The sequence below is a fragment of the Pseudopodoces humilis genome, chromosome 3 (assembly GCF_049639895.1).
Source record: "Pseudopodoces humilis isolate 2021_Gansu_Grassland_sample_001 chromosome 3, ASM4963989v1, whole genome shotgun sequence".
Taxonomy (NCBI): Eukaryota; Metazoa; Chordata; class Aves; order Passeriformes; family Paridae; genus Pseudopodoces; species Pseudopodoces humilis.
Genome location: NC_142202.1, coordinates 86359275 through 86373497, shown reverse-complemented (window position 1 = coordinate 86373497; position 14223 = coordinate 86359275).

Genomic DNA, 14223 nt, shown 5'->3' with positions numbered 1-14223 from the left:
CACAGCTCAGAGCTCATTTCTCTGAGCAGCTGCAAAATTTGGGAAGCTTCCAGCTCACAGGAAATTCTAGATTTTTTTCTTATTTGTTCATTTTGAGCTGATTCAGAACAAAAACCCTTAAAAAAAAAAAATCTGGAACATGTAATGCTGCTTTTTAGCCAGTTCTGCTTTATGAACTACTACATGGCAGTTTGGTACACCAATTACTGACACTCAGTTTGGCTTGAAACTGGAATCTAAGTGCTGATGGCCATAAATGTCATTCTCAGGAAACACTGCGCAAATAAACTTATCCAAACATGAATTACCTAGGCTGTCCACTGAGTATTCATAAATTTTAAGAGGTATTTTCTCTTCCTGATTAAAAAAAAGTCAAGTAACAAAAAGGAAAAAAGAAAAAGAAAAAATTATAATCTTTGAAATAATGCTCCCAATCTCTCTTATCAAAGAAAGAGAGTAATCTACACCTGCAAATTCAGCTTTTCTGTATGTTGATTAGGTATTTTAAAGTAAAATAAAATATTGTATTTAGCATAGAGTAATTCTTTAGCAGTCATGTTCAAGCCATACAGAAATACAAAGTGGAAATGGAAAAACCATTTCCATTTAGGGAAAACCCTAAAATTTTTCAGGATTTTCACTTGCACATTTATCTGCAACATCATGCTTGAAGAGCTATGGAAGAGTAGAAATGCTCAACACCAACACTTCTCATATGCAGGATAAATTCAGTGTGCTTTGTCATAATTTAAAACCAGCTTAGTTTACTTTCCTTCCGAAGAGTCAGCTATGTTTGTCACATCTAGATTTTGAAAAATCTCAAAACCCCCATGTGTTACAGCCCTGAGCAACCAAAACTACCACAGCACTTCTGTAAAACATTGAGACTGTCACGAGATTTTGACATGTTGACAAGAACTGAAGCAGTCAGTCATTTCTAACACAGCACGGATGAACACAAATAACATTTCTGAGGGCATGTCCTACAATGGGAAGGAGATTCACTGAATGGCTGAGGTTGGAGAGCATCTCTGGAGAGACCTAATCCAAGCCTTTTGCTCAAGTGTGGTCAGCTACAGCAGGTTGCCCAGCTGGTTGTCTGGTTGGGTTTTGAGAATCTACTCAAAATGGTGACTCCTCAGCCTTTTGGGAGAACCTGTTCCAGTGTTCAGCCAGTTATGGAAAACCTTATTCTTATGTTTAATAAGAATTACTGTATTTCAGTTTGTAGCCACTGGACACCTGTGAGGAGATTTTATCTCTACCTTTTTTATTCCTCCCATCAGTCACTTTTACACATATATAATGTTCCCCTGAGTCCTCTTTTCTCCAGGATGAATCTCCACACTCCTATGTCAGGTACTCCAGGCCTTCAGTATTTTAGCTCCACTTTTCAGGATTCATTCTACTCTCTTGGACTCAGATTCCATACCTCCCTTGTACTGGTGGTTTCAGAATTGGACACAGCACTCCAGATGCACCTCTCAAGTGCTGAGCAGAGGTAAAGGACCACCTCCTTCAATATGCAGACAACACTCTCATAAATGAGTGTCACAGTAGCGTATGTACTTTTTTGGAAGCCTCTACTGCTTCCTTTGTTATAAAGCTGTCCCTAGAGCAGAAATTTTCAGCATCAATTTATATATATTTTTTCATTAACTGTAAAAATGAAATCAGTGCATATGAAAAATAGAACCAAATACATTGCAAATAAACATGAAGTTGTTGGACTCAGGTCTCTAAGCAGACCTTCGCAAATATCTGTACTCTTCCTACTTTATTATAGCATTAAAAAAAAAAAACCCAAAAAAAACCCAAAAAAAAAAAAAAAACCAAAAAAAAAAACCAAAAAAACCTTTGAGCTTGTTTAAGACACAGAAAATTTAAATTGAATCATTAAGGTAAAAACTTCCCCATTTTCTTCTCATCAACTGAAGTAGTTTCTTCCACAGTCCTTGAGGCATCTGAAATCTGCTCAGTAGTTCCCCTGTTCTACTGGATAATGACCTCAGAGCGTTCACATCACTACTAAATAAAGAACCAAGTACCTGTGAGTCTCACTACAGCCATAATGCAATGGCCACTTCTCACTCCTGATATTACCCTGGTCCCAGTCCCAAGTGTGCACATGATCTCAGTAATCTCCTGACTTGCAGCAGCTAAATCCAACTGTTAAATCACCAAACATACATCCCAGGTGCAAGGCAACAGGGAAGCAGAGGTGAGACGTGAGCTGTCTTAACCTGCCACTCAGCCATCCTATTTTAAATTTGCCTGTACTAGAAATGCTTACAATGCTAGACACAGATTTGCATAGCTCAGCATTAAATAGCAAACATCAGGTGGGATGCTGACGCTGCCTCAGTTGTCCTAAGTATGAAGATCATTTCACTCTGCTGCCAAATCAAGTAGTTTTGTTTAAGATGATGAAGGTTTTACCTAATCTACCTTCAAAAATATATTTTTTTTCTTAGAATAATAGAATTATAGAAATGTTAGGGTTGGAAGGGACCTTAAAAATCATCTGCTTCCAACCTCCCTGCCATGGGCAGGTACACTTTTCACTAGACCAGTTTATTGGTCCCATCCAACCCAGTCTTGAAAGTTTCCAAGGATGGGGCAACCTGTTCCACCAACCTCATAGTAAAGAACTTCTTCCTAATACCTAATCTAAACCTACTGTCCTTAAGCCTAAGACCTGAACTGCTGTCTGAAATCACCAGCTTTGTGATCTGTAGCAGTTAAGGCAGCAAACAAAAAATACTCAGAGTTTTAGAAGAAAGAAAAAAACCCATAAGGTTAAGCCATACAACACTTCTTTAGCTCTTTTTGTAGCAATATCTTGTATGTAGTTCTCTTCTTTCTATCCCAAAAGTAAACTCAAGAACATGCAGAGAAAGATTACACAGATGATCAACATTTTGATTAAGTTTTGATTTAATAAATTAGGATGCATTATTCTGTAAAGAAGTGATTGAAAGGTATTTATGAAAGGTAAACATAACTTCATAGACACGACTAAAAAATTGAATAGGGAGTAACTATTTATTCTTTAAGGATATCCTATGGAAGGGGGAAATTTTAAAAGAAAAAATGAGACCCTTTATTCACACCTGACTGACAAAAAAAATCACCAAAAAATATAAAGGAGAAAAACACATTTGTAAAAATTACTTTATTGGAATTATTTATGTAGCGACAAAAAACCCCCAATATTTAAAGATTATCGAAACATCAGCTCAGAACCTCCCCGATCTTTAAGTTGATGGGCAATGTGAGAATTATCAATGTTTCTGTAATAATATCACAAGTTTCAAGTACACGAGCCACCATCAGACACAGGAATATATTATAGAATGTATCTGGTAGCTTCCTGAATTTTCATCTGTTAAAATGAGGTGACAAATGTTGCTGGAACAAAGGTAATGAGATGAAAATATGTGAGTTGTGTCCCCTTTGCTTGCCCTTTGCCAAACAGACCTTGGAGAATGACTTTAAGAAAACATTTTTTCTGTTTTTTCTGCCCCGTGTTACTATCAACATCAGATCAAAATTGTAGCTTTGTGGAATACTTGATCAATAAAATGCTCAAATCTCTTGTTAGCAAAGGATTTGTCTTCCACTCTATTTTATTTTGTTTCAATATTGCGGTGAAATAAATCATGATTTCTAAAGCATGGGCAATGCATTGGTAATGCCAGAAAAAAATTTAAATGCAAATACTTTTTACTTTACCCAAGCACAGTGATTTTGGGTTGCTTGTACAATTAAAAGCAGAAGTTGCAGTCAAAAAATAGAAATTTAGGAAAGTAGATACTTAAAATATATCTGAGACCATGGTTATTTTTCAAACTGACATGCAAGAATCTCTGAGGTTTTTCTCAGCTATGGAAACCAAGAAACGAGCTGAATAGTATTTCACTGTCATAGTGCTGCCCACAGAGTTGGTTATGTTTGAGGTTTTATAGGTAAGCCAATGGAGTAGCACTTCAGGCTTCACATATAAAAATGTCTGTGAGCCCAGCTAAGCTCACCACTCCAAAACCTGCTAGAATAGATTGCCTGAAAAGGCCATGACTCTCCATGAATGAAGATTTTTGCGACTATATGATAAGAAAAGTTATCTTTTACTCACATTGTGATATGGGAAGGGGCTGTATAGCAATGTAGAATCCCTTCTAACCCTCTTTTTCTATGAACCAGTCTTATCTGTGATTTGCTGACATCCATGAGTACCCTTCCATGAGACCCAGGCAAAGAAAAGGGAATTCATACCCTGTGTTTTCAACTTTTATCACCAGAAATACATAAGATATTAGTAATCCCTTTGAATGTGTAAGAAATATTTGTAACATAAAAGCTACGGTGGAAAATAATTTCTTGACTGAAGTTTGAAAAATTCATGCCATGATTGTAAGACTTTTTTTTGTGTATCAGTGTGACTTGTGAAAAATGAAAAAAGCCAAATCACACTAATTATGTCAAATAAACTTGGACTGTGAAACATATTGTTGAACATTCTTTTGATTTTTCTGATTAATTACAGTGTTTTTCTTTCAGAACAATTGCAAAATCTACAAATTGAAACAAAACATAACATTATAAATCTTGATGTAGTCTGGATTAAAATTTTTACAGCAAAATGCTGAAATAAGCTTGTTTTCATTGGTTTTCATTGGTTTTGTTTCTCTAATGAATATGCGATTCTTTCTTTTCCCAATGTATCTTTCACTACTAAAATCATATGAATTTGAAAAAGTCAGTTTTATTTAGTGAAAAGAAATAAATTTTGTGTAGATTTTTTTTTTTTAAAATTTTGTTTTGTTCCCATTGAATTCAGATAATGCTAAAACAGTTTCAATAAACTTTTGTGTTATTTTCTGGAAACTGAATGTTAAAAAAGGAAAGAAAATAAGATTTTTTATAGCACCATATGAAAAAATATACTAGAGAAGAAAAATAGACAACTAATCTAGTTGTCTGTGTATATATGATATAAAAAAACGTTAAAGAAACAAAACAAAACAGGATTTTGTCATATAATGCAAAATTGCGACTTTTTTGTTGTTTTAAGGTAAGAAAAGTAGGGTCAGAAATTTACCTTATGTAAGAATTTTTAGTTCTGCTATAAGCACTCTAGAAAAAATAGGCTGATATTGATAGTGGTTTACTTGATCAAATGACTTCCAAAGTCTGATTAGACATTTTGTGAAAAACAGGAAACAAGCAAAAATCCTGTTCTATTTTATAAATTTTACATTAATTGCTTTTCATTTCCTTTGAGAGTACTCCTTTGTTCCTTCTCTGCAAGAATAAATATCCAATTTGCCTCTCTGTATTTTTATTATTTTGTGTAGCAGTACTGTCATCTCCCATTGTATACATAAAATAAGCAATCTCATTTTTTATGAGTTGTAGAGTAATAACATTAAAATATTATTTGTTTTTATTTCAAAATTCTATATATGTACTTTTATATACTGGCTTAGGACAACTTAAATTTGCTTTAGCACAAGGTCATATTTTTTTCATTTCCTTACCTCAAAGTAGCTTTCCATAACCATATGGTGTTACAATTCTAAAGGCAGTAAACTGGGTAAAGAGTTAGAGGAAAAAAAAACAAAACAAAACCGGTCCTGAAACTGAGTATTTAACACAATGAACATAATTGGAAGTTAACTGATTCAGCACTCTTGTTCTTGGTTGGTAGAGATTGGTGGAGGTATTTTCTTCTTTGGAATGCTGCTATCATTCATTAGAGTTAGTATTTCCTTTTCTAGTATTTCAAAATCGGGGTGAAAAAGCATTTGTACTAGGCATGGTTTTACTTAGTGGGGAAGCAGCCCCCGTTTGCCATTAAATAGACGTATTGGTTATAATGTATGTTTCTCTTTAAAAAAAAAGGTCCCAGAAATATTGATAAACCCTCTCAGCATTCACAATTTCCATGCACTATAATTAAGTGTCCAAGTTCTCATTTTTCACTTGCTAAATAAAAACATATTATAGTTTTTTATTGTGCTTGCAGTAAAACAATAATTGAACACCGGAAGGGCTTTCAGGTGCTTATTATACATTTGACAAAGTCTAAGAACACAGAAGAAGAAACCAGAAATGATATTGATTTTCTATGGAATCACAAGACTGATACTTCTTCATTTGAAGGTTTTGCTTTTCCACAAGAGAAATATGGCAAAAGAAATCCAGTATATAAAGAAAGTATATAACAAAGCACTATATAATAAAAAACTAATTATTTCAGAACTATACTATATGCCATCCTACTTCTCATATTGGAAAAAAAACCCATTAACATTAGGTCTTTAAAAAAGACAATTAAAGAGAAATAATTTAATGTGTGTGAAATTATTAATCCATTTTTCTCTACTGGATATCCTTTCTTTGCTTGAATTTGGGTTGAAAACCAAGAAGAGGCTCCCAAAGTAGTCAGAAGTGTTTATGTTCCTTTAATAAGCAAACACTAGAATTCACTGGAACAGTTGTGTTGAATATTAACTTTAAAATTTCTAGTGTATTTCTCAGAGATGCACTTTTTCATGGCAAAGGTACTTTTTCACTAAGCTAAGGTACAGTGTCGGTGGAAAAAAGAAGTAACAAGACTCTCATATTGGGTGCCCAAAATACAAACACATGGAAGGCTGAGGATCAAGTTCTTATCCTGCTCAATTCAAAACATTTCAAAACCCCTTACATAAAAAGGGGACAAAGCACTCACCTCACACTGAAAGTCCTGTATTTGCCCTAATATATATATATATATATACACATATATGAGATTGGTATTCAGGGCAAGTAGCTCCACAAAGACTTGTTTTCCTTCCAGCAGAGAACAAAAGCAAATTTCAGAATCTCAGAATCACCATGTAACAGAATAGTCACCATGCCATCAGCTGCATTGGGAACAGATTTCCAAAGTCAAAAAGTGGGACACCTTATGCTATCTCCTTTCATAGTCAAGAAACGCTTATGTGCTTGGTCTTCTGGCTCTTTGAGTTGGTTTAGGAAATCTCACAGCAGTAAAGACATCAAAGAAAGTCTTAGCACCACTACTTTTCTGTCATAGGAATAGTAATCTATAAAAACATACAAAGAATTTTTATACTATACAAGTACCATTATCAAACCCAAGAGTTTAGGAAAGCAGTTTGCAAGCTAAACTTTGTCCTTTATGTGTTGCCCTGTCATGATTCTTGTGGAACAACATTTCTTGTATCATTTTGTCATACCACTTTCTTCATAAGTCCCCAAACATGATCTTAAACTTCACCATAGTGGAATTTCTGCATTATTTCAATTTTAATAAATGTAAGAAAGTCACAATATTTTTAAGTTTAAAGTTTTACGTTTACATGGAAATATAAAAAAACCAAACAAGAAAAAGCAAAATATAAAAAGAATAAAGGCATTGAAATGCCAAACATTAACTTGTTTTTAGAATAGGAGAACATACTGCAGTTCATGCTGATATGTTTACAGACTTTCCTGTAAAACTCAGTGGCATCTGCTGAGTTCTTGTGAGGATTTTGAAATCTACACTCAGCAACATAAATGAAATATTACCAATTCTATCTTTAATAACACATTTTTTCACACAGAATCCAAATATACCTGTATCATGTATACATACAATTTCACATACACGTAGAATGTTAATTGCTAAAAAAAATCTTTTTTTCAAGACATTTTGAAAAAGTCCATCAGATAATTTGCATATGCAATACAAAGCAATGAGGTATTTTTTTTACCTCAGAGATTATATAATTTGAAAGAAAGAAAATATTTCAAAAGCTATGAATATTTTCCTGTCTATTCTATGTAAGTACTAAAGGTTAACTACATTTTAAAATAGTATTTTGCATCTCAGAGTTCTCTTCGACTGTTTTGAATATGAGTTGATTTTTACCTAAAATTTAATGAGCTACATATGTACAGGGTAACTTCATGGCCTTTCACTGCTGTAACAGCTAGCTTCAGTACTTCATTCTCATAATTGCATATTAATATTGCACTCATTTAACCTAAGTGCATATCTCACTGCTCATGCCATGTGCACACAAGTGAGATAAGGTGCTTTGAGTCACCATCCCTGGAGGTCTAGGTGTGGAACTTAGGGACGTGGTTCAGTGATAGAGTTGGCAGTGTTAGTAGAATAATAGAACTTGATGATCTTAAGGGTCTTTTACAGCCTTAATCATTCTATAATTCTATGATTCTGTGAGAAAAGTCACCTCATATTAATAAAGGAAGGGAACAAAATACATGTGAAGTCTTCAAGATTCTACTGCTATTGCCTGACTTCTTTTAAAAATACAAGAAATTTAATGAGTTTTCACACTTTCTGCAGAAGACCCAGAAAAGTCTAATGCTATGGCAACTAAATTGCTGTGTAAAGCTTATTTTGATGCTATTGATACTGCACATATTTATTCCTATTATTGAATTACCACAAGAGTTATACCATGCTGTAACTGTGTACATCTACAGTAAAGAAATTGTGCTGATCCTCAAGAAGCTTCTTATGGCTGATACTACCTATGGAAAGTACAAAGATAACCTTATCTTTATCTATAGTAGTTGAAGAAATCTTCTGAAGAAGAATCTTCTGACAAGTAGAAAAATTCTCTTGATTGTTAGAATTATAAAATTTAAGTGAAACAGAAGTTCAGACCAGGAGTTATTCTATACCAACGTCTGGAAATGCACTGACTTTTATTTACCTGAATCTAAAGTCATAAAATCCAGCTAAGTATGAAAGAGTGGCAGAAGAATAAGAGAGAGATGGACTAAAAAGAAACTCAATCAAAGCAAGAAAAACTAAGCTTTTATGGAAGTCTAGTATCAAACACTTGGAAAATAAATGGACCTGAAAATCCACCTCTTCTACAGAAATTGCAAGAATTTCTTAGAGAGGTGTAGAAATGGATACTGCTTTAGGTTAGGTAGACTATATCAGAGAGGAAACTGAGATACTTGCTTTCAGAACCTTCAAAATAACAAATAAATCTGTGAGCACTCAAATACCACGACCAGATAAAGAGTTCACAGAGTGAATATTCATATATATTAAAATACTTATAAAGGTTCACACATCTAGAAGCTACATATGTGCAAAGTAGAGGCATTATTTTGAACTCACTGGGTCTGTGACAACTTGCATCAGATGTTATCTTTCCTATATTTGATTGGTATTGTTTAGATTGAGAATTATATTTTTTTCCAATGCAGCATAATGATTAATTAGAGCAGAGAACACATACCTATTATTTTTCCTTACTTTAGTGCAGAATTTCCATCACTTTTGATGGATACATGCTTGATAAATGAATTTCTTTAATAGATGGGTGGATGAATGTGTGGATGTTTACTTCTGTGTACATGTGTGTGTTTTCATAAAGTAAAACATAATACAAGTCTTGGAGTAGCAAGAGTAACATATGTTACATGTGAAAGTTATGTAGGAAAGAGGATGTTATCTAAGGATTATAATCAACTCAGTAAATGGGGCTCTGACAAAAAAATATGAATAGATCCTTTTAAAATTTAGCAGTCTTGTGCTAATTCTTACTTAAAAATTGAAGAAGTATGATCATAATTGAAAACACACATTTTGCTTAGATTTTAAGTAGAATATGGAATTTTTGTGGATCTTTTTCATACTTAATGAAAAGCATTAATAATTTTTAAGAATAAATAATTCATAATAGTGAACATATCATTAATGAAAATGTACTGGAATTCTTTTTTTAGGGAGAATATCAGCATTTGGCATTATATATTTTTTTACAAATATGCTCAATTTTTTTTATCAAATCATATCTGAATTCAAAAACTACTTAGGTCTGAAGAAACTATGGTAAACTGATCTTACCTTTCCCTTTTTCATGTATGATAGATACAAAGTCCAACATCATAGGTTTTAGATGTTCATCTTAAGTCAAGTATTTCAGTGGAACTGTCAACCTCTTCAGGAATGAGTAATAGTTTGCTCTCACTCCAGATTTTGGTAAACAAACATCAGACAACTTATGAGTTGGAATAATTTTTATATTCCTCTCAGTTTTCTCTGTGTAACATGTCCAAATACAAGGCCTAAAGCTTTAAGACATAGTAAAAGAAAATAAGTATATCTCTAAAGAATTATGGGCTATTACTATATGTACTGCAGCTCCATATGTTTGGTTTAAGTTAATAACTACTTATATGTTCTTTTCATTTTTTAATTTAAAACATAAGAACTAACAAAAATGCTAGGATGGTGACATTCACTCTTCCATAACTGTATGTGGTAATTTTTTAATGCGTATTAATTAGAGTTCCTATTTATTATTTAGTATTTATCAGTTTCTTTTCTCAGTTTCTTACCTTAGTTTCTTACCTGTTCAATGTCCTCTGAGCAACCCCAAAAAAAAAAAAAAAAAATAAAAAAATTTCACTGTTAGGGTGCTCAGGCACTGGAGTAGGTTGCCCATGGAGGTGGTGGAGTTCCCATCCCTGGAGGTGCTCAAAAAGTGTCCAGATCTGGTGCTGGGTGATGATTTAGTGGTTTAGGGGTCACAGTGACACTGCTGGATGGACCATTGGACTGGATGATCTTAAAGATCTCTTCCAACTTTGATGATTCTATGATCTTACAATTCTATTTATCAAGTATTTATAGGAAGAACATATGTTTTCTGATGGTGATTACACAATTTTTTGTCAACATTCATATGTTCGTGGACGTTGTACAAATATCAGATAAGCAATTTTGGTATTTCAGCATTTTTTCCCCTCCTAAATTAAAATACACAGTCGTTTACACTCTACACATTAAATACGCATTCCAATTCCCCTTTGGCAGGCAGCAGAAATCAGACCTAAAATGTATTATCTTTTTATTATAACAAATGTACAAATGCTTTGGACTATTAGACAGTTAGAAACCTAATTGTATAAAAAATGAACAAAAAGAATCTCAGGCACTCCAGGATTTTTAGGTGTAACATCTACATTTTATCACATAAAATTTAGGCATTTAGTCTAGATTACTCACACTCTCATTTCTACGTAATGGGAATTCCATCTGCAGGTTAAATATGTTTCACAAAACTTGGTATCCTTTGAGGTTCTTACTATTCAGACAATCAACCTTTAATAATAAATGTTGATATCAGACCTGCTTAGTAATTTTAGAAAATTCATAGTTTCACGTCAATAAAAAAAGAGGAAGACAGACATCATAATAAAACAAAAGTTATCCATTGTTATGGAAACAATTGTTACCCATTTACATCGAGTATGCTGGATTCCTAGGGATTTTCCACAGGATTGTTTTACATAAGCTCTAAATATGAATGTCTCTGATACTTATCACTGTATCTGTCTCATCTTTATCAAGTATCACTTTATCATGTATATCAAAGACAGATGAACTACTGTTCAACTACACTGAACTACTGTTTAAACAAGTAGCATTTAGTAAGTTCACATTTTCAAACAATGAGCTCAAATACTGGGTAAAATAAATAAGTAGTCTAAAGCTGCATTCATGTCTGCGGTTTTGCTGGATATGAAAACTCATTTATTTTCCTAAAGTCACTAGTAAAACCTATTTGTGCTGGTTTTGGCGGGGATCGAGTTATTTTCTTCAGAGTAGCTGGTATGGGGCTGTGTTTTGGATTTGTGCTGTAAATACTGGTAAAAACAGGGATGTTTTAGTTATTGCTGAGCAGTGCTTAAACAGAGTCCAGGCCTTTTCTGCTCCTCATGCCACCCCACCGGCGAGGAGGCTGGGGATGCACAGGGGCTCAGGAGGGGACACAGCCAGGACAGGTGACCTCAGATACCAAAGGGACACCCCGTATTGTATGGGGTCATGCTCAGAATATAAAGCTGGGGAAAGAAGAAGGAGGGGGGATTGGAAGGTGCTTGTCTTCCCAAGTCATTGTTATATGTGAGGGAGCCCTGCTTTCCTGGAGATAGCTGAACACCCGCGTGCTGGTGGGAAGTGGTAAATTAATTCCTTGTTTTGCTTTGCTTCCACGCAAAGTTTTTGTATTTGAACTGTCAACCCATCTAGTTTACTCAGTCTTCTCACTTCTCACTTTGTGATTTTCTCCCTCATCCCAATGGGGGAGATGAGTAGGCAGTTTTGTTGGGCTTAGTTGCAGGCTGGGGTTAAACCACAACAATAACTGATCTGCAAATCTTCCACTCTTCTTCCCAAGACTTGAAAATACCATTGACAGTAATATCAAAGCAGACTAAAACATTTTCTCATTTTTAGTCCTTGAAGTACTTCAGAAGACAGAGTATAAGGATGAGGCAGAGGATAGGTGCATTACCTGTGAGTAAAGGAGGAAATTTCTGTGTGGACCAGCAGAGCATAGGACCGTTTGTTTGTTTATTTTTAACATGTTAGAAGGTATTGGTTTCAAATTGACTAAATCTTTCTTTGTTCATGGATCATTGGCTGGGTAGATTGTAACAGCTCCTTTGGAACCATTATGGTATGTCATTTCAATCCAACCACTGAGACTGTGTGTGCAGCCTCTCTGTTCTAACTCCACCAAAAATGTCATTGAAATCATTGCCTGTGTGCTGAGCATATTGTTATTTAAACTTTCATCTAATAGTTACTTATATTTTTAAGTATCATAAGCAGTTAGAACTTGATGTAAATGAACTGTTAAAAATGTATGTTCTAAAAACTAAATTAATGGTATAATTTTTTTAAAAAATCCCTCTACAAGGAAAAAATCATCTAGAAACCTCTTAAAAATCTTATTAAATAAAAAAATAATAATTAAAAAAAATATTACCAAAGTAGAAACGCATCCTCAGACTACAGATTTTGCCAGGATTTGTGGATATGGAGCTGGTTGTCATTAGCATGCTGAGCACACTATAGCTCTGTATTGTTTCCTAAACATGCAAATAAAGTCATGATCAGATTCAACAGAGGAAGCTTAAAGTACATGAGAGAGGTCTTAGAGTTGATAAGCATTTGGGAAATCTTAGAAAAGGAACCAAACAATATTTCAGGTAGAAATAATGCACCACTTTAAAGCAGTGAAGGTTGACCTCCAAAGAAGATATTTCACTCTAAAATATGGAAACAATATGTGTAAATCATATCCCATGTAATGTTCATTTCCAATTTCAGATTTCGGGTTTCTCTTTTGAAATATCTATTTCAGCAAAATTTTATAAGGTGAACTGGTCTAAGTTATATCACAGTCTAGCAAATTTCAGAAAAATCAATTACAGTCCAGAGTTTTAATTAATATTCTCAAGTTTCAGAATACGTTATTTTATGATCCTTTCATGGTGATTGGGTTTTAATCCTTACTCACCTCCTAATAAAAAAAGAGATAAAAGTAAGAGCATTAAACACCAGAAAATATATGGTAACTGTCCTGTCCTGCATGTGTTGATTCTTCAGCTCCAGGTAGATTCTGATTTCTAACAAATACATCCAGTACCAAAAGAGACTGTGAAATTGTTTTATATTGCAAGTGAACAATTTCTCACAATATATTGCAAATCATGCAATCATAGAATCAGTGGTTTGGGTTGGAATGGACCTTAAAGATCATATACTTCCAAATCCCCTGCCATGGAAAGGGACACCTACCACTAGACCAGGTTACTCAGAGCTCCATCCAGCCTGGCCTTAAATACTTCCACACAGGGATAAGGCAGCCACAACATCTCTGGGCAGCCTGTTCCAGCATCTTACCACCTTCACAATAAGGAATTTCTTCCTAGTATCTACTCTAGAACTACTTTCTTTCCCTTTAAAGCCATTTCCCTGTTTCCTATTACTACATGCCTTTGTAAAAAGTCCCTTTCCAGCTTTCTTGTCAGCCCTGTTTAGGTATTGAAAGGCTTCAATTATGTTACCCCAAAGCCTTGTCTTCTCCGGGCTGAATAACCCCATCTCTCTCAGCCTTTCTTCACCCCAGCCCTCTCATCTTTGTTGTGCTGCTATGGAGTTGCTCTAAAATGTCCATATTCTTCTTGTATAGTGGGCACCGGAAATGGATGCAGTACCACATCTGAGGTCTCACCAGAGTGGAGTAGAGAGATAGAATCTCCTCCCTCAACCCACTGGCCGTGCCACTTTTGATGGAGCCTAGAATGCATTTGTCTTTCTGAGCAACAAGTGCACATTGCTAGCTCATGTTGAGCTTCTCATGAACCAACACACCCAAGTCCTTC